This window comes from Silurus meridionalis, chromosome 3, assembly GCF_014805685.1.
Source record: "Silurus meridionalis isolate SWU-2019-XX chromosome 3, ASM1480568v1, whole genome shotgun sequence".
Lineage (NCBI taxonomy): Eukaryota > Metazoa > Chordata > Actinopteri > Siluriformes > Siluridae > Silurus > Silurus meridionalis.
This window is the reverse complement of record NC_060886.1, coordinates 12,766,833-12,788,107: the sequence shown is the minus strand read 5'-3', so window position 1 is coordinate 12,788,107 and position 21,275 is coordinate 12,766,833. Positions and strand designations below refer to the sequence as shown.

The 21,275-nt window shown below is 37.5% G+C and overlaps 2 protein-coding genes across 2 annotated transcripts in view; both read right to left on the bottom strand.

The window, feature by feature from the left end:
• pou3f3a (POU class 3 homeobox 3a) overlaps positions 1 to 21,275 on the bottom strand; it is a 43,521-nt gene that overhangs the window by 6,847 nt on the left and 15,399 nt on the right. Inside the window, exons 2-3 of the mRNA XM_046845263.1 lie at positions 214 to 275; positions 1 to 12 (exon numbers count right to left, since the gene is read on the bottom strand). The exon at positions 1 to 12 is cut by the window's left edge and continues 1,883 nt beyond it. The gene's annotated coding sequence lies outside the window, so the exon portion shown is untranslated. The remainder of the gene's footprint in view (positions 13 to 213; positions 276 to 21,275) is intronic.
• Positions 1 to 21,275, bottom strand: part of gpr45 (G protein-coupled receptor 45) — a 60,606-nt gene that overhangs the window by 23,968 nt on the left and 15,363 nt on the right. The gene's annotated exons all lie outside the window — the stretch shown is intronic.

The window sequence follows — 21,275 nt, the reverse complement described above, 5'->3', positions numbered from 1 at the left end:
CAAACCAATCTTCTGCAAAAAAAAAAAAAAAAAAAAAACCCACATCAGCATGGCGTACAGTGATATGAAGTGCAATCCACTCATTCTTTGTCATTTAACCATGGATATCTTTACTCAAAAGCCTTGAAAAAAAAGTCTTTTGATAGTATCTAGAGACCAATTTACAGAAATCTACATGCTATTATTACTAGAAAGCAGAGGCACAATGCTGACCTGTCTGTGATGACTGGGTCATCCTTAGAGGAGCGAGAGTCGAGAGAATCCTTGGTCGTTACCTAAGGACACACCACAGGCAAGTTATCGTCATAAGACCTCGCTAACTACATGTGGGCTCAGCTTCTCTGACAACGAAAGAGGCCCATCAATGTTTCAGTCCACAGAGAGTGCCTCAGAAAAGGCCTTTAAAGTGAGTAAAACCCATTCTCTTTAATTCTGATTACACTCTAAAAGTGTCTTTAGCATGTGGCGGCTAAATTGGGCTATCAGCACTAAGTAGCGGCAGGGAAGAAAAGAACCAATTATGCCAGTCACAGCCAGATGATGATTCTCATCCTCACTGTCTCTCTCTCCCTCTCACACACACAGAGGGAGAGAAATATTACTCTTTTTATGCTGAGATAAAGAGACCACACACACACACACACACACACACACACACACACACACACACACACACACACACACACACACACAAAACAGCTGACATACATTTCTGTAAGCACCATGCAGTACTAAAATATTAATGTTAATAATATGTTTTTATGCAAATAACAGAAATCTTTGTTTTACACTGCAAAAATAAATTCTTTCCTTACAGGTGAGCTGCTGGATTTGCATTTGAACAGATCAGACATTAAGGTTCAAGTTATTACACTGATCTACCTGCACAAAACTCAATATTTTTAAAACAACAAAATTGCATTTTAACAATGTAACAGGCCCTTTTAGTGAATTCCTGAAAAATAAAAACATACACTAGATATTTTATAAATACAAACATCAGTGTGCTCATCGTTACATCATTCTTTACAGGATGCCGGTAAAAGAACAAAAATGCAAAATATACGAGGTCAGGCAATTCACCAAAAGAACTAGAAAAAAAGCTAGAAAAAATATGGCGGAGAAAGAGCAATGTAAGAAATCGGTAATTTATGGGCTGTTTCATTTCCTATAAAAAGTACTACAGGTTGTGATGGCTGTCAAGGAGAGAAAAAACAAGAGAAACACTGAAAAATCTAAATCAATAATGTCAATGTTTCCCTCCCATTTAGACACTCTAGGTAGTCATTGTGCTCTGCTATAGTGATAGCTGTTAAAAGATAAGTGGGCTATGTCATTCCCAGACTGCCAGGCTGTTTACCTCTGAAACTCCCAGCGCGGGGGCTGCTGCTCAGACTCATTTACCTTACACACGACCCGGGGTAAGAAGCTGCCGCTGGCAATCTGTGCTCACTGCAAAAGTAACCACTGGAAATAACTGTTTCTGGTTTCAAGTTTCATCAAAGATACACAGCCTTTTCCAGCCTGATGAAGCCATCTTAGATTTCAGCACATATTTTCAGATGTCCTGCTTTAATAGATGATTTTAACAGATGAAAAACATACTTAGAATGTGAGCTGTAACTGGGTGACTGTTTAACCAAGGGGGGCTCATTTCATTCAATCCTATTTACTTTCAGGGAGTTTTAGGAATAGAACTTGAATTTTTTAGAGTTTTCAAACAGAACAAAATAATACATATATGCATATTAACATAATTAATTACTTTTATTGTAAAGTAATTAATAATTTTTAAAAATGCATTAATAGCTTAATAATATTTAGTATAAATCCCTCAAAAAAATAAATAAATATATTTATAAAAAAACAACTAATGTGATTCCATAGTAGGTCATAGTTCTTTATTAACAGCAATGACCGCTTGCTGCACTGATTGTTTTACTGCAGTGATTTTTCTCCATGTATAATGTATAAGCTTTAGTCTCAAACTGTAACAATCTTACAAATTGTGTAGAAATTGATTTTTATTTTCATTTAAGAGATTTGTTTTTATATAGCTGGAATATACTAGTGTTCAAATTGTGACATTGTAGGAAGAATAGAATACAACATCCAGCTTATTATTTTTTTCAAGAAAGCCTAATCAGCATTCATTACAATTTTAAACAGAAGCAGATGTTGTAGGCTGATAGAGTCATATGTAGTGGAGTAAGGAAGCACAGGTTGATAGATTTGAGGTGGTATCATAAATTATTAAAAGTGCTGAAACGAATTGGATTTGATGTATACTTTTTTTAGCGCTTAAAAATACTATAATTATACCATACAGTTGATCTCATATTTCCAACAAAAACGGTTTTCTGAAAGACTTCTTGTGTAATAAGGTTTTTTTTTCTAACACAAATTATTTAGAAAAAACTAAAATATTTTGAAAGAACACTAGACATACCTCAGGTGTATGCATTACCACCTGAAATATTCACTGTTATATCTTTACTGCCTTAAGAAGCTACAAATGATGCACACTCTCCTGCCTCTCACTCTCTCTCCAACATACAGTGTAAGTGAGAGCGGTACCTTTCAGCATCTAGGCTCATTATCCCAATCCTCCACTCACACAACCCTGGAACTTCTCCAGGGATGAGCTTCAGTTAGGCTGCTGAAGTTGAACTAAACCTTCTCAGTATATCCCCCTTTGTCCTTCTCCTTCTCTTTGCTTTATACTCCATTCTCCTCTGTCATTTTCCTGGGCTCTCTTTATTCCTTATCTCCTTCTCACAAGAGCTTCCTCGGTCTGCGACTGTTTAGCAGACTGTTACTGTTCAAGCCCTGTTTCCAAAAAGCACCTCGCATGCTCACTCATTCTCTCTCTCACACACACACAAAATATTGCATACACATTTTTCTTCACCCCAAACATTCTAAGATCATGTGACCTACTTCCTGACACCACAACAAATCCAGTGACCTTGTATAACGACAAGAAAAATCTACATCAGGTATTTCAGCGACAATTATCCTTCACCTTCCTCTGTCATGCCTTCTCTCTCTCAACCCCATGCACTAACAGCCTGTGTGAGTGTGAGCTGTCCTCGGGCACTGAATGTGTTGCTCAGCGCCATGCCAAGCTCAGCGAGTACACACTACTGAACAACAACAAAAAAACCCAGAATGCTCTAAATCACCCCAGTAATCCATACTGACAAGAGCAAGACAAGATTAAATTCAGTCATTAAATATACACCCTTTTTCGAGCATACCTCCTAATATCATTTGTTTTCTGTAAAGATTAAAACTGTGTACTGCTTTAAAAACACCTCCAATTTGATGATAACTTCCCATGAAAAATTAGACAGAAAACATTTTTAAAAGGTGGAAAAATAGATTTTAGTCAAATTAATAGATGACAGTGCAGTACAATGCGATGGATAATTACCAGTTTTACACTGTCAAAAAAAAAAATAGTAGACGCACAGTTGGAAAGGGAACTTTAACTTTAACTTTAACTCTAATCAATACAGGAGAGTAGAAATCATAGTATTTCAAAGAGATGTGTCTAAAAAACAACAAAGATTGATATGATGGGTACCTGAAAACTGTCAGAAATAAAACTTAAAGGTTTAACGTATACAGACCGAAAAGGAACACGAAAACTTATACGGGAGACCAAGTAAATGGACAAGAAAAAGTTCAGATTTCATGCCAGGATTGGCAGCCAAGCTAATGTGTGGCTAATTAGCTAAAATCACAGCATAGCGCGAGTTCCAAAACGAGGTGAGGATCATGTATGATGTGGTCTGCAGCCAGCCAGGAGTGTCAGAAGAGTAAATGGCATACTCAGCTGATTTCACTCAAAAATATTTGGCAATATCTTCAAATAAATTACTTTTTAGGAGTTTATACTTGTGTGGAGGGAATGTATATTTATTAAGTCAAATGACTTGACTTAAATCATATAAAGCTGTGTTTATGCATTTCCACCTTATTTATATCCACCACCTCTGTAGCATATGGTTAATTACTAGAATTTTAGAACATTTCTTTATAATAGTAAAATTCGAAAGGCAGTTATTGAACTTAATCAATAAAAATATTTGTAAAAAAAAGTGAATACATCATGCTACAATATAGAAATAAAGGTATACAGTAAGGCTCAGACAGACACGAGATCTCAAACTTTTATTATTATTTTTTTTTTTAGTATACTTAAACTTAAAGTATATTAAATATACTTAAACAATAACATTGCTATAACAGTAGTCCCAGCTGTAATTCAGGCCAAACATTTATGTTAATATACTATGTTTAAATAATTCACAAGGAGATTTGATATGCTAGTAAGCTAACAGCAATTGTTATTTAAAAAATATCTAACAAAGAACAAAAACAAATTGTTGAAATGGTGAAGTTTTTAATGGAAAGATGTTTGTGTAATATTAATGAAAGGAGCCTAAAATGTCAGCTTTTTGTAAAATTCTGTACATTGTTCACTAAAAAATATGACATGTATTGCTTGCTTTTTTTTTGCATTTTATTTTAGATAGAATACAAATATAAGCTTATTAGAGAATGGCTGTTTATACCAACTATTAAGCATGTAACTTGTCTAAGGAAATATTCCACATCATTAAATGTAACATAACATTTTATGCATTTCTAAATTACATCAGTATCTAGTTTGTGTATTGGCATCATTGGCAAACAGCCATTGAATAAAACTCTGGTTTTTCTTTTTTCTTTTTTTTAACGATCATGATGCCTCTCAGTGGGGCTGCATTACATCACCATGATGTTGATTTTTTAAAATACTTGAATTTCTAAAATTTTCTTGAAAACCACCCTGTGGTTTATTCTTTACTCACCCAATACTGGAGCCATAATGTAAAACTTAATTTTAGTTACTGCTTACTTAACATCATTAGGTTAACTGAACATCATTAGGATAAAAGTGAACCACTACCATATTTACTTTAATCATATTGATTATGGTGGGAGAACAGAAACACAATGGTTTAGTTACAAATACCATTTACTGAGCAATTCTAATAATTATTTATTAACTACCCCAAGAATCTCCCTTGTACTATACAATTATAAATTAATTTTAGGCAAACATTATTTCTTTTGTTAGATTTTGATTACCAAAATCATTTGGTAATCAAAGATAAGTAACAAATGATGGTAGTATTTTAATTAAACTTCCCAATCACATACTTCTACAGAACATGAAGAAACATCCAAGATTTGTGCAAGTGTGTGTACTTGATCTAACACCTACTTCTCCCATCTTCTTTACTGCCAGTGCTGGCAGAATGTATTAATGTTTAATAAGGTTTGGACACGGGGTCTTCTTTCATCTCTTTCCCTCTCGTCGTGGGTCACCTCAGATCTGCCAAAAAGCCTGAAAACTACAATGCTGGACTCAAGCTTATTCAGAAGCTGTGTTTTTCAATTCTTCCACTCAGAGTCTATGAAGACCTTTATACAGTAACTCACTGTCTTTATTCACACCTGAGGAGAGGCTCAGTCTGCTTGCTAAGATAAATGTCCTTTGCTGCTGTTGAAACTCTGAGTGCCCACTGACATTTTTATTTAATAACCACCCTTCAGTCAAATTTGCTGTACAGTTTGCATAAGTAGCAACAAGCAGGACATCTGCCTGGCTAGCTGTAACAGCTCCAGTCTGCATGTAGACATTAGCTGCTGAGACTGCTTTTACGAATTGCCATGTCTTTCTTACTAATCCTCAAGCATGTGCTACTGGGTACTGAATGGGAAATGCCAGCCACACAGAGTGTCATGCATCACAGGGTGCACTGGAAAATCCTATAGAGGAATAATCTCTTTTACTGTAAGCAATGTAAGCATTACAAATATACGTGCATGAGCATGAGCTTGAGTAAATGTACTGAACGGAGATGTGAAAAGACACCATGAATGTGATCAAAAAGGCTTCGAGTGGAAAATTTAATTGTTTCACAAAAAATAAATTGTGTTTGGTGACTGTGTATTTGCACATGCATGTGACTGTGTTTGTGTGTGTGTGTTATTCGCAGAAAATTGCCAATGAAAATTCTTCTTTGTGGATGTGCACAGCCAGCTGGCCATGATACCAGTACTATCCAGGGATTTCAGAGTGCCAACCTGGCAGAGAGAGGGCAGCTCTGGGGCAGAGAGGACTGGCAGCTCCAGGCCTCAAGGGGGAACAGAGGAGCAGTTAGCCCATGGAGCAGTAACCTGCCTCCTGGGGGGATAAGGGGAGGAGATCTCAGCTGGGTGGAGAGCTCAGCCTGCCTCTCGAGGGCATCTCACTGCTCTTGCTACATTGCTGTCATCTTGACCCACTGACTGCCCGTCGATCCTGGCACCGTGCCAAGCTGTAATGGCAGGCCACACACAAAGGCACTCTGCCAGTGTCCTGCTGCAAGTCTGTGACTGGCAATGAATATAAAACAGCTATGTTTGTGGTTGTGTGTGTGTGTGTGTGTGTGTGTGTGTGTGTGTGTGTGTGTGTGTGTGCGTTCTTGGGCTGTTTATGTCTTAGTCCATTAATCCAGCTAGACTAGATATTTGTGTATGTCACTTTGAATGGCAGTGAAATCCAATGTAGGATTTACTAACATTCAAACTTGTTTTATGTCTTCTATGTCAGTCTCATTTTCTTACCAGATGACTACAGCCAAAGTTTACTGGATCACTTGAATATCAATGTTCTGTCCTAAGCATGCACAACATAGCAAGGCATCAAACATCCATTACACTGTTCTTCAATGTACAATGTTCATTACCGTCGTATTTTAACGATTTGAACCTTCGCTACTCTATGTTTTAAACGAGATCAATTTAAATAGAGTACATTTACATGAAAGTTAATAAAGACAAAGCTACCATGAATGCTTAATAAATTAATATACCAGTTTTTTTTCATTAAGTTCTTTTATTTATATAAACGTTGATGTTATTGCTGATAAGTTAATGTTGACATATGCATAATATATGTGAGCAATATTATATTTGTGTAACTTATAGAATAGCAAACAACAAAATCACGTTAACATAAATCAGCAACATAAATAAACATAAGCTCATCTTATGCCAAAAGTGTCATCAGATGTTATGCCACCTGACATCAAAACTGATAAAAACTGTTTTCTCTAAGCACAGACCCCTTTATGCATTTTATATACAATTTTTATAAAGTTGATTAACAGAAAGGCTTTTATAGGTTTTTAGTGTTGGAATATTTTCTTTACCAAGATAATCAGATGTTTATTGATTATCTGGATATGGTTTTGTACACAAAGTAGCCCTGCTGTAAGCTAGCTTAGTTTATTGATTTTTTAACCTGTAACTGATTATTGATAAACATTAAAAATGTTTCCTATTTCTTACATTTAAATTAGTTTAATTGTTTAGTTAAATCTTTTAAAGCTAATAGACAGTCTTGCATAGATGCAGAATTAGTTTTAAAATGAAGGAGATTTCAGACCAATTTACTGCATTATTGCCATATATTGATTAAAAATTATCATTAAATAATAAGTACAAATCAAACATTTAAAGGCATATATCTGTGGAAAAAGCAATTTTTACAAATTACTGTTGAAATATGTCATTTGTGACAAACACAGACATGCACAAGTACAAGCTGAAAATAGTTCTGATCATGTTGTCTAATAAATGTATTACTGTAGGTATTGTATACTGTTGTTCCTATTTGTCTACATGTCTAGCCCTCTCAATACACTCGTCTCATTTTCTTGAACTCAGTGTGACCAACTTAAATCTGTGGTAGAATGTCATACTGTCAAAACACCAGTTTTCTTAACTTATCCTTAACTCTTTCCACCATCATGATCTCTCTTTTTTGATTTTCACTTACGAATTATTTTATTTTAGTCTCTTCTACATTTGTTGGAATATTTTATGAGAGGGAAATAGAAAAACACAAGTAGGGAATGTGCACCTCAAATATAGAACTGCATAACCACTCTGTTGCACGAACATCGGCCAAATTAATGAAAACTGGGATCGTCTCCATGTGTGTGATGTGATGGCATTCAACTAGAAATACAGTTGGTGCAAAATTAATTGTGTGCATATTTGTGTTATTTGTGCAGTGTGTGTGTGTGTGTGTGTGTGTGTGTGTGTGTGTGTGTGTGCTCTTGGAATGGTGGCCTGAGGCCCAGTGCTGCGTCTCACAGATAAAGCCTCCAAACTTGTGAAAGCCGTGCTGTGAGGGGGGCCCTTTCTATCACCGTGGCAACCCCAGAACATTCCCGTGGTTTCCTTTGCCACCTCTTTTGGGCTTTCATCATGGCACTGAAGAGATTGCCTGCCCCATCCCCCCTTCTCTCACACGCACACATCATTTCCTCTCCTATCTCCATCAAAAGTCCTCAATATAAAAATAAAGAAACTGTTTGCCCAGTCTGAAGGACTGCAGCACAGAAGAAGCGAGGGCTTTTTAAAGTACAGCTTAACAACTCAGCATGACACAGCACACATGAGAGCACTCCCTGAGTTCAAATCAAGTGCTTTTAGATTATTTCTACTACATTTCAACACCGCTGAGTCTGTTGCTGAAATGTACTGCAAGCAAAGGCGTGTGTCTTTGTGTGTATGCGTGTGCATTCTCTTTGCATATTTTCCCCTCATTCAGTGAGTATGCTACGTGCAACATTGTTTGTGCTGTGCATCTGGACAGAAAAGCATTACAAGTGTAAAATGGTGTCTTCCCATCCATCCATGGTTTCCAGGCACAGTGGGAGTAATTGCATTGTGTTTCACTGAGCTGTCCCTCATGGCTCAGCATTGTGTTACAGCCTGCCTTGCTCGATCTTTTAACTCTGCGAGCTTTCTGAGCAGAACAAGTGCCCCCTCGCCATTCAGCTCGCCGTGACCCTAAGACCTCTTCTCACACCCCTTTCCCCTCAACACCATCCCTCTTCCCAGGCCCTGTTCCACCTCTTGAGTTTTCCACATGCACCTGTTATGTGCTGTTAGGCCTTGCCATAAAACTTACCTCAACATCACAAAACTCACACAGCTCCCTCCTTAACCTATGCCCAATTCACTGAGTGCTAACTAAGATCTCTCTTTCTGTCTTGTGTGTTCATGATTTGGGAAGACTTCAGACAGGCTGACCTATTGTGGAATAGCTGTGCCTTTGACCTGGTGCCTGAGTGAGGGCATTCCCTTCTTTGTCCCCTCATTATAGCGAGCCATCTTTAAGCAGGGCCATGGTGCTCCTGCGTTCCCACGGCAACCCCTCCACCCGAGACCTGCACCCTGCCAGGGGTACTTATGAGGTAATGTTTACTGAGCAAATCCTGATCACTCCACCAGCCAGGCATTGCTCCTAATGAAAAGATCCTCCGGGAGCCAGCAGGCAGAATGACAAGCTAAAGCCCTGTCTGATGTTCAAAGTAAAACAGTGGGAACTACAGTAGAAAAAGGGAGGGATTAAGAGAGATAGAGATTGGGAGATGGGGAAAGGCAGAATAAAAGCACTGCAGTTAGAGAGAAAGAAAGAGAGAAAGAGAGAAGTTAAAAGAGAGCTAGAGAGAAAGAGACAGAGAGAGAGAGAGAGAGAGAGAGAGAGAGAGAGAGAGAGAGAGAGAGTACTATATGAAGAAAGAAGACTGGGTGCAGTAGTTGTGTATGGTACAGAGCCTTAAAAAAAAAAAAGTAAGAATTTAGATTTATTGCCTCTGATATATGGAAAGGTACTAAGTATCACACAGCTGTCTGAAATGTCAAATAGCTGCCAAATATCCAGTACCAATGACTAAATGTTGATATTTCAATATGTGAATTTAGTTATTATTATTTTAGCTAGCTTTTTTTTATTTTTTATTTATTTATTTATTTTTTTACTTATTTGCACATTTCTTTTTCTTTGCTGCTGTAACAGAGAAATTCTTCCACTGTGGGACAAATAAAGGTATATCTTATCTTATGTTACTAATCTTTCTCTAAATACAAATGGAAAAACAATGCCAGACATGCAAAACACTTTAGAAGAACAACACATTTTAGAGTCAGTGGGAACAAGTGCAGAATTTTTATTGTATAAAGTGCAACAGACAACAGTAATAGTACAAAAAATTGTTTTCCTTGAACAAGAAATAATAGGGAACATATGCAGCCTATGAGTGAGACAATGGTACAATAGACTATTATAACAAAGCTTGCCAATGAGGTGCTTGCAAACTAAGACTTATATAGAAGTGCTAATCAGGGTGAAATAAACCGTCGGTGATAATGGTTAGAATTTGTTATATGCTGGATTTGGGAAAAAATGTAGTGCAGCTCCACTTTACAAGCAGTAACTTATAAGTAAGCAGAAGCAAAAGACATTTGAGTACTTATACTTTGTTAATGTACTTAAATATGATCTAGACAATATTTTTTTTACAAGTGTTACTGAAATTGAATGCTTTGTACTCTCGTATTCAGAAAAATATATTTTCACTCAATTAGCCTGCATTCTTAGCTAATGCCAGGCTAGACAGTATTTAATTTACACATGAAAAATTTCATTTGTTTCATCTGTTAGTCATTCAAAGTGTACATTTAAACTAGCTTTTTTTCACTTGTGTATTTGACTGGATACCTCAACCGTTAATTACATTTTGACACATTATCTATACTTTCATTTAAGTATAATTATTCCCCAGAGGGTGGCTCCTTATGGAACATCACTTGTTCAATGCTGATTGGATACGGTTTATGAGTATCCCAAGAAGGGAAGAAAAAAACAGACTGCAATATTTTGTTTACAATTTGATAACAGAGTAGAAATATTTGTTCTTCTAAATAACCCAGCTCCCTTTAGGTAGGTTTTCAGTGTTCACATACTTAGTCATGCTGTGACAGCATATTCAAGATAACATCATATTAATCCCCTCGAAAAAGACAAGCAGAAATAAAAGCATCAATATACTGTATTCATATACTGGCTCATATGTCCTCTTATTCTAAACAGGCTCCAGCTCTCAGTTTTTCACACTCACTCAGGCAGACATGGGTTGGAACCAATCAGCAATAAGCAGATGATGTTCTAAGAAGGTCTAGTTCTAAGAAACTATCCCTTTATTTATTTATTTATTTATTATTATTTTTTATTATTATTAATGATCTTGCTGTTATATTTGAAAATATATATATATATATTTTCCTAAATTGATGTTAAGTTGCTTTTTTATTTAATTGTTTTACATGTTTTTTTTTTTTTTTAAATACACTTTACTAGAGATAAAAAAAAATTTAATCAGTCATATTTTTGTAGGGCCTGGTATAAAATTCTCTCAACAAATCTAAAGCTGAAACAAATCCCCAATTATTACAATAAAATAATACAAATAATTAAAAATATTTAAAATGAATTGTCAGGGGCTAAATACTGTATTTGTCTGTGTATATAAAGGTGGTTTGGGTGGGTTTACGATTAAGTGTCATCTTCATAAGATATATGTTACTCAAGGGTAAATAATCCCATATCATGTTAATATACAGAAAAGTTGCAAGTGACTGTAGTACCTCAAACTTTATTAATGCTAGTGTGGTATTATTAACTTATTATAGGAAAAACAAAGACACACAAGCACACATACCCACCTGAACTACTCCCTGGAAGAGATGTAACAAAGATGCGATGAGAGCAAGAAGAAGGCGTGTGCCTGAGAGACACAGAAGGAAGTGGAGCAACTGACATCGCTCTTCTTGTTGCGGCCTGCGAGATATTTTTAACATGTTGATGCCTGGAGCTCAGACTCACTCTACACAGTTCATCTGGAGTTTCGTCAGGAAATACACACAGCCATGTCCCCAACTACAGCTCCATGCAGTCAACAAACACTGAAACACCTGTATGTCTTGTGTATATATAGTCTGTATCTACTGAGAACTTTACTTGTAGAAATCTCCAAATGTGTATAAACATACAAGACCACATTCCAGTTTGAATATGGTGAATATGGGCAAAAGAAAACAGGTGAGTTAAGTTCACTGAGAAACAATTTCAGACTCTATACCAATGTCAACGGTTAGAGTCTGAAATTGTTTCTCAATAATTCACCATATATAAGGAAAAGTTTATAGGACTGTGGTGAGACCTGCGATGTTGTATGGTTTAGAGACAGTGACATTGAGTAAAAGACAGGAGGTGGAGCTGGAGGTAGCAGAGCTGAAGATGTTAAGGTTTTCGTTGGGAGTGACGATAATGGACACGATTAGAAATGATTTTATTAGAGGCACAGCACATGTAGGACGTTTTGGGGACAAAGCGAGGAAGGCGAGATTGAGATGGTTTGGACATGTGCAGAGGAGGGACATGGGGTATATCGGTGGAAGAATGCTGAGGATGGAGCCACCAGGAAGGAGGAAAAGAGGAAGACCAAGAAGGAGGTTTATGGATGTGGTGGGGGAAGACATGCAGGTAGTTGGGTTGAAAGAGGCAGATGTAGAGGACAGGGGGGTATAGAGACGGATGATCTGCTGTGGCGACCCCTAATGGGAGAAGCCGAAAGAAGAAGAAGACCAATGTCAAAGGTTGCTAACTCACTGTTTTTTGAAACTCAATGAAATTGAGGGAAAGTGGTCAAGAGTAACTTGTAGATTATCAATAAATAAGCTTTACACTTGTAACAATAAGACAACAATCAGATATAAATAAGAAGAGCTAAAATCTGCTTTTACATTGTGAGTTGACAGAAGAGAAAAGAGAAACCTCCGACAGAATAAAAGCTAGAAATTTTTCATCATTTCATGAAGAGAAGTAAGTGTAATCTAATAGAAAGGGTTGTGTGTAAGTATGTCTGAATTAAGAGGGCACTGAGCAGACATAATTAAGTGCATCCTTATTAGAAGGAAACTCATTATAATGGTAATTACAGTACAACCACTGTAGAGCAGTCACCTGCTATATCATCTATTTATTATGACCATGATTGCTCTTTTTATTCTCTGCCTTTTATCTTCTCTACAAATGCCATAAATACATATACATACATTTACTGTACATATACTGTACATACATGCCTACCTACCTTCATACAAACAACATATACTATAATTGTATTTATAAATGTATGACTTTATTGACCAATTCAAGCTTAGAGCTGTTCTTGACTGTAAATTAACACAGATTCACTCATATAACAATTGACCTTGAAGCAGCACACCCTTTAGTCATACAGTGAAGACTTCCTAAGATGGTGTATTTACGAGTGTGTCCTTGTCTTCCTTTATGAGATGGAGAAAGAGGGAAAGCAGATGAGAGATAGATAGAGAGCTTTCCCAGCATGAACCAGGTCTTATCCACAGGCACCCGCAGACTGTTTATAACCACCATCTCAGGAGGAGGCAACTGCATCAGAGAGAGAGAGAGAGAGAGAGAGAGAGAGAGAGAGAGAGAGAGAGAGAGAGAGAGAGAGAGATGATGAGAAATGTGGAGAAGAGCGAGGAAGTCATCAAAGAGCAAGATGAAGTAGAAGGGGGGCAGAGCAGAGAAGTGAGTGTGTGAGTAGAAAATACATCGCAGATACAGGAAGGAACAGAATTAGCAAATGAGAAAGACTGTCTGTGTGTTTTCATTTCCTCCGTAGGCTCTCCGGTGGCACGCCTTTATCTACTCTCCTAGATAACCAAACAGCCCATTACATTTAACTTTCTTTATACCACAGTCATTACTGAGGATTCATTAATAAGGTATACATTGCTTTCTAAAAGGTTCCACGCTCATGCAAGTGTACAAACATAAATAGCTAGTCCAAGAGGCAAGACGCTCTGCACTGACTGTCACCAATTCATTTATTTCTGCTCTTCATAGAACCAACACTCCCAACTACAGTCTTTTCACAATGAAGGCAGCAATAAATAATAAATCATCAAGGCACTAAAAGCGCAGCTCATGAGTGCTTCCCTCTCCATTTTCAACTCATAGCCTACTGAATGTTTATTAGACTTGAACCATACATTTTAATTAAGAACACAGGCCTAATTAGAAAATAGACCTGTAGTGCTGTAGGTGAGAAGAATGAGAGTGTTATTCTAGCTGCTCATGACAGCAGCCATTCACTTTGTTCTAGAGGACAGCAGCCCTATAAAAGTGTCAGAAAATTTAACAGCCTATAAACAATGGCACACACGCACAGACAACACACGCGCACACACACACACACACACACACACACACACACACACACACACTGCAAGAGCGAGGGGGACAGAGTCTCCTACTGAGTGTTGGCACAGTCGGGGCGTTGTTTGACAGAGACGCGGTGCTGGCTAATTTCCCCCAGCCTCTCTTTTTCTTATCATGACAGTGTGGCCTCTCAGCTAATAGCATGTTTTAATTATCCCTTAGTTCCCATGTTCCCCCTGTGAGAGATACACAAGGAGGAAATCCCTCCTGACCTGACTCACATTACAACACTGCTACAGGGCTCATTTACTCTGCCTGTAACTTTCATTTACATAATGTACACTCACATTTCTATATAACACAAAAGCTTTTTCATTCATTTATGTTATACACACATACACCTATCTATCTATCTATCTATCTATCTATCTATCTATCTATCTATCTATCTATCTATCTATCTATCTATCTATCTATCTATCTATCTATCTATCTATCTATCTATTATCATCATTTGAGAATTAAAATTCAGTCTAAATATCGATTGTGTTACATTTTCCTTTATGAGCTTTAATATACATTTCTTTGAAATATGCACTTATTATTTTCCTGCCATTCTCCACACTGTACTAGATATGCACTCTGAGAAATAATAGTAACTTATGAATATGAGTGATTTTTAATATAGTAAAAAAATAAATATTTAAAAGAGGCAGCACAGTAGTGCAATGGGTGAATCCTGTGTAAATTATCTATATTTTATATACTGTACATTTATACTATAAAGTATATATTTAAAGTATATACTATACTTTATACTGGTGCAGTTTGTACTGTACTGGTCTCTGGTCACATTCCATAACCAGATGGATTTTATAATCCAGTGTCACTGATACAGGTCACAAGTTCAGGTCACAGGTCACAAGTTCTTTTTGAGCAATTCACTTTTAGAGTCACGTAAATTCATCATTCACTATATTGCTTTAGCATTTAAAGTTTGAGGGAGGCAAGTTTCTCTTTTTTTTAAATACACTTCTCTGCTTGTCTAAATAAAACCAGCAGTCAGGAAAGTTGACCTTTGACCTTCTCCTTCCAGCCTATTCAGATATGCCTCAGGCAATTACAGTATATGGGAAATTAGAGCAACACATTCAACAAACACCTGTCTACAGGCACGCTCTCTCTCTCTCTTCTCTCTCTCTCTCTCACACACACACACACACACACACACACACACACACACACACACACACACACTAACAGACACACTCACTTTCACATACCACACAGCAAGGGAGGAAACAGCGTTCACTCATATTTTTATGAGTGAGAGAACCAGAGAACAACAAGAGCACCAAACCGACAGAGAGAAAAAAAAATGAGTGAGAAAAAGATCAAGAGGGAAGGAAACAGATTCAGAGAAGATGATTCTCTTTGTTGTCATATACCTCGGGAGCAGATAAGATGGTCAACCTGTTTACAGCTCTGATTGGAATTACACAACAGACACTATCCCCCCTGCTGAGGTCCAAATGAGCAGGTCCAAAGGACAGGGAGAGCGGTTAAACGCTACTGAGGGGGAGCTCATTATCTGTGAATGGGGGTGATTAATGTGCGAAAATGAGGCTCGGCGGGATGTAGTAAGGGGCCACCGCTGCCTCTGACCCCCATTCACACCCAGGCATTCACCCAAGTGCTTCGTGGGGAGGGAGCATCGCAACAAACACACACACACACAATGCTGCCTTTTCTGTTTCTGATCTCCTATGTGAGTATGAGAGACTGAGTTTTTGTCCTTTGTAAATGTGTGTGTGTGTGTGTGTGTGTGTGTGTGTGTGTGTGTGTGTGTGTGTGTGTGTGTGCGCTGTGGCCACACTGAAGCGTTGCATCACTCCGAGAGGATAGGACAGACAGAGGAGAAAAAGGGGAGGGGGTGGAAGCAGCTGCCAAACAGTATGTGACTCCACCCAGCTCTACTACAATAAAAACAGAATAGCACCACCTATTGACTGTTTACTATGAAAACTTATAACACATAAGGTCAGGGAAGGTTTTATTGTATCAAAAGCATTTTTAACAAATCTAACACTTTTCAAACACTATTCGACTTGATGTGAAGAAAAAAAAAAGCCGTAAATTCTCCTCAGACTTGTTTTGGCTTAAGAGTTATTCCGAGCATAAATGTGCACATATGCCATATTTCAACAGAGTTATTGCAGCATCCAGTATATGTGTGGGATAGCAGGCGGTTGAAAAACTGCTAGTATAAATAGTACAGGGGGCTAAAAGGTGGTGAAGAGGAGAAGGAGGAAGCTCTGGCAAGGTTGAAGGTCAAATGATGAGCGAATACAAAGCCATTACAAAGAAAGCACTTAGCTGGGGTCTGTTTGTGTAGGCAGTGCCAGGGTCAAGTACAGAGAGTGACTCACTCATATACACATGCACACAAATACACACACCCACACACAAAGACAGTGCCATAGAGACACACTCAAGACCACTTCCCACTGATACAAACACATACACTCATACACACACATTTATGAAAATAAGGAATATGCATGTGAATTTGGCAAACCTTTCCAACTGTCAATAACTCTTGGGGCATCGTGCATGCATAATGCAAAGAGAAACACAGCACATCCATCTCCTTCAGGCACGTACAGCAGTTACTGCAATATACACCCACATATGAAAATCACTGGAATCTGCATGTCTGTTTTCTCAAAAAGTCATGAAGTAATAACCATTTGCTTTGGGATGTGGGCTGACCAAGAGCTGTTATCAAAACAGTATCACTGTGCATCCATTTGCATAATAGCAGGTTCACGAGCCTTTGGTTTCTGCAGTAAATGAAAAGTGAATGACAGGGAGGCAACATAGAGGAGGCGGTGTGGAGGAGGGAGCCCTCATCATACTTACTCAGCACCAACCGTAGAACTTCAGGTATATTAGCACATAGCAGCAGTATGACAGGTCGCAGGGGACAATTGACTTTTACTACATCTGCAAATGGTATACTGCAGGAATGCAAATCCATGTGGCTTAGTAAAAAGTCATTCTATTAATGCAGCACAGCAGTACAAAATGTCACATGATCATAAGTCAGAAAATGAGGCGTAGATATCATCACGGTCTGTAGCGTTGTAAATATAATTATACTGTGTTAAACTTCTCCCTTTCACGAAGTGTACATGGTCATCACTAATAGCTGTCTCTGGAGGAACCACTGACTAATCGCTAAGTAATCAACAATGTTGTCAGATTGGTCTCCTGCCGCTTCCATGGCAATGTGTCAGACACAACAGGCTACCGAGAGTTTTTGGCTCAGGTTCCAAAAGCCTGTTTCCACTGCACCCAGAAGGCTTTGAAATCACAAAACCATGAGGCTTTGGATCCAAGCCCACGACTGTGCAGCTAATCCGCTAAATAAGGGACCCCATGCTAGGGGCCAGGGACTAAACATGGAGCCACATGGCACTGTGGTATAATGCACACACTGAATTTACCCAACTGAAGACACAGAAAGAGAGATAATGGCTTTGCAGATACAGAAAGAGATTATGTACACAGATGGACAGTGTTAGGATCAGTGTTAAAGTGCTTTTAACTTCATAGCCATGGTCTGAACTTTGGGACTGGTGGAAATAAATATGTATCATTTTAAGATTTTTTTTTTTGTCTTATTAGGGATTTTCAAATCATTACTTGTTCATTAAGTAATCCCATTCAAGACTTATTCCATTATTTGACGTGAGCCCGACACAAACAACCCCAGGACATTCATTTTCACACCACGGGTTCTCAATCCTCAGCTTTAGAGAGCCCACTGTCCAGGGTAATTTTAAGCTGTCACTGCTTCTAGAGCAGGCTGATCCAGCTCACAAAGGGCTTGATCATTATCTCGTGTGCTGCTGGAGCTGGAAAATGTTGGAACTGCCAGACACTGAAACTTCAGTATTGCAGTACCAGGTGATTCTTAGAAAGATGAGTGTGGCTCACACTGCCCAAATGTGTTCCAATACTGTGACCATACCGATACAAATATATTATTCTGATTGAACAGATAAGCCATCCTGAAAAGATACAGATAATAAATTAAGATTTTTGCCAGCTTCGGGGACTGGGATTCCACCAGATGAAACAAAAGAGTTACTTTAATATTGGGCTTTAAAGAGCAGCTTGCTGAAACCTGTGGGGAGGGTTGCCAAGTTTCAATCAAATTCTCACTCCAGATGAATTGTTCTTCAAATAATGGTTAGCAGTGGTTAACAATGCAGCTAATAAAGATTTAAAAAAAAAAAAAAAAAAAAAAAAGGTCCACCATATCTTTTGTACAAGCGAAAGAAATATGCTTTCATTTATGAAAACAGAGCTCCATATAGGTCATGCAGACCACATGCTGTGCAAAGTGCTGCATATCTCTTTTGAGCTTTCTACAAAATTTAAATTCATTAAAAAAATTCTGTACAATTTGTAGGTTCGTTGCACTTTTTTGGTGTGAGCTTTAATGCTCATTCTCCAACATTATTTACAAAGAAATTGTTCTCAGAAAAGCATATGGGAATTATAATGAAGGATCCATGCTTTGTAGACCTACTGCAACACCGTAAGTGTGTCCCAGTTTCATAATACATTCTGATATCATGTCCAGCATACTTTATGAAATGTACCAAATCCAAAAACTAAATAATGTATACATTTGAAGTAGCCTGTAACCTAAATAAGAGTTTAGTAACAGTTAAATTGATTGTTTTAAAACATAGAAATACAAAGCTTTCCAGAAAGTTCCACAGGGCATCTGGTGTTGGAGTTAAACACCTTTGGGATGAATTGGAACACTGATTGCACCCCAGGCCTCCCCACCCTACATCAGTACCTGACTTGTGGCTGAATGTCTACAAGCACACTCCAAAATCTAGTGGAACATCTTTCAATAATAGTGATGGAAATTATAAGAGCAAATTGGGACTAAATGTGGAATTTGATGATCAAAATCATATACCATACCTATGACCAGGTGTCCACAAACCTTTGGCAATATAGTATGTTGTATTCTGCAAATTGCTATATACTGTTGAAATTTGTTAATGAAAAAACTTCAATGGCAATAAAATGGGCCAACTATGGGTCTTAATCACTGGTCAGGAAATTAGCTGTATAGCGTTATACGGAATAGCTTTTAAGTAAACCTTTCAAAAGACATCATTTAAAAAACAAGAGCCATTGTATTTAATGTTGATGGCTCCATGATAAGTAACTGAAAAAAAACTTTTTAAAAAGATTCAATAACACCCCGAACGTGTTGAATTTTACATCAAACATTTTTAATTATTACAATGATTTTACCTAAAAATCAAGCAAATAGTATTGCAGGAGGTTTATTTGTTTAATTCTTGCTCATGTTCTGACTAGTGATTGTTTGTGAAATCTTTTGCTATTAAATATTAGCCATTTTGGACTCAAGAGTATAAGGGTGTAAGGTTCAGCATAAAAAAAAAAGATTCTGATTCAGACCATACTCACTTCCATTTTAAAGCTAAAAAAAAACATGTAAATATAACTACAGATAATGATTTTGCACTACACACGTCCACCAATACACATATATTCAACAGTATGGTTATGTACAGTACTTGGAGATGTACACACATAAAAAAGCAGTACTGCAGCCACCATTTCCAGAGTCTCCAAACCTCGCAATATTTGTAGAGAAATCGTATAGAGACGCAAAATGTTCTACAGTCTTATTTTGAAGAGATTAATATTAGTGGAATAAAAAGTTATTTAATACAGTTTGCTTATAAGAAGCATATATTGATATACATTACATTGCAGATCTGTCCCACGTTCACACCACCACATGCACACAAACACATATGTATTAAAACACACTTTTCGCGCAGATCTCAGTGCAGCAACGTTTTGGTAGTGTGTGAGGCTCTAATTGTGTGTGTAATTGCAGTGCATAGACCCATCACAGGGGCACAGAAAGAGTGTCACTCTGCTTTAAGAGTCAGCTAAGTGCCTCATCCACTAAAAGCATTTTTAATGTCTATGTGCAAGTGCGATGTGAGGCACCTGTTTTTTTCCCCCCTCTATGCTCCCTATCAAAAACTTGCATGTGTGCTGGCAGAACAAGAACCATTCATGTGTGATGTAAAATATTATGTTAGTTGTGTGGGTTCTATTTTGACAGATAAGAGAGTAATGGATCAGTGTCACGTTGCTGAACTGAGGCTCTGGTGCCCCATGATGCCTCTCCTGTCACCTCTACTGTGTTTTTTAGCTCTATCTTTTCCTGAATAGCCGATCTCTGTTGCTTGGTCCTGTTGAAGCAGAATAAATGTTACAGAGACAAGGCAATTAGGAGCTCAGTTCAAGCTCCATTAACTTCATCTAGTGCTGCTGCTTTAATGCTCTGCTCATTATGTTTTACTGCAGTAGAACCATCAGGTCACACTCCACAGTTATATTTCCATCTGAAACCAGATATAAGTCATTGACCTCTTTAGATTTCCTACACTCCTGCTATGATATATCTAAAAGCTACATTGATGTGCATATGTGTTTAATAAAAAAATAAATAAAAAAGTAAAGAAATGTGGCAAAGTACTTTGATTCATTTGTGCAACATTCTTTTCTTTTCTTTTTTTTTCTGGGTTAAGACTATTTGGAAATGGGTTTTAAATGCTTGTGAGTATAGAACATTTTTTAAATGAACAAATACCACACAGATAATTTTTATGGTTGATCTAAAACATTAATGGAAACATCCTATAATAGATCATGAGACACAATGTAGCCAGTGATTAGTCTGTATTGTGCAGCTTCTAAAGTCAAAATGCCAAAAATACAGTTTACTCTGACTTTACAGTCATGAGGTTAAAGTTCGAATTACAGTGATAACTGTCCCCGAAAATTGCATGCAACTAAACAAACATCCTACTTCACATCTAACAGCAAAACAAGGTTGTCAATAGTTGGTGTTTTGACTGCCTTCTGAACTCTGAATATTTGCTTATTGCTGAACCTACATTAGAAATCAACACTCTTGGAGAATGAAATTGGAGGAGTCCACTTTTGGATTTGACCCAGAGTGTTTAGCAGGTAACTGCCCACTTAT